Source organism: Erinaceus europaeus, chromosome 3, assembly GCF_950295315.1.
Source record: "Erinaceus europaeus chromosome 3, mEriEur2.1, whole genome shotgun sequence".
Classification (NCBI taxonomy): domain Eukaryota; kingdom Metazoa; phylum Chordata; class Mammalia; order Eulipotyphla; family Erinaceidae; genus Erinaceus; species Erinaceus europaeus.
In genome coordinates, this window is record NC_080164.1 from 139,077,536 (window position 1) to 139,078,468 (window position 933).

At 37.9% G+C, this 933-nt stretch overlaps 1 non-coding gene across 1 annotated transcript; it reads right to left on the minus strand.

Moving 5' to 3' along the window:
• Window positions 1-367: 367 nt before the first annotated feature.
• LOC132537866 (U6 spliceosomal RNA) lies at window positions 368-471 on the minus strand. Its single transcript, XR_009549289.1, has one exon. It is a non-coding gene; the product is annotated as a U6 spliceosomal RNA (small nuclear RNA).
• Window positions 472-933: the final 462 nt, after the last annotated feature.

Here is a 933-nt window from a genome sequence, read left to right on the forward strand (position 1 = left end):
GATTGTATTTATTTACTTTTTTAAAAAATATTTTATTTATTTATTAATGAGAAAGAGGAGGAGAGAGAAAGAACCAGACATCACTCTGGCACATGTGCTGCCAGGGGATCAAACCCAGGACCTCATGCTTGAGAGTCCCAATCCTTATCACTGCGCCACCTCTTGGACCACAAGACTGTATTTATTAAACACTGATATCATAGTATGTTTGCCAAACAAAAGGACATACGGAAGTGCTTATAGTATAACAGTAAATTATAAAACAGACTGGGCTGAAAAGATGGCTCACGTGGGAGGCTGCCTGCGTTGACATGTTTGTAACCCAAAACCAAGTTCAAATCTGGCCTTCACTGCCTTAAGAGTAGCTTTGATTCTGTGATGTCTTTACCTTGACTTTTATTTTGCGCAGGGGCCATGCTAATCTTCTCTGTATTGTTCCAATTTTAGTATATGTGCTGCCGAAGCGAGCACATGTATTTATATATTTTGGATAGAGACAAAGAAAAATTGAGAGGAAGGGGGAGATAGAGAGGGACTGATAAAGACAGACAACATCAGTACTTCACGTTTGTGAAGCTTTCCCCCTATGGTTAGGGACCAAGGGCTTGAAACTCTGTCCTTGCCCATGGTAACATGTGCACTCTCAGGTGTGCCACCACCTGGCCCCTATTAATATTGAATATATTGAATCATTTATTCCAACTGTCATATAAGTTTTCACATTTCCTGAACATTCTTAGGCATAGTCTTGTACTGGCCTTCATTTAAAAGTGATGACTTTGAAATTATGCAATAAATAAAATAGGAAAGTATAATTTCTCTTTTTAAATGGCAAGATTTGTAAGCTGCAACAAGTTGTCTTCTACCTTGGAGAGTAGATTATGCTTTGTTGTGTTTATTTATTTTTGTTTTCATGCTCCAAACCTAATTTAG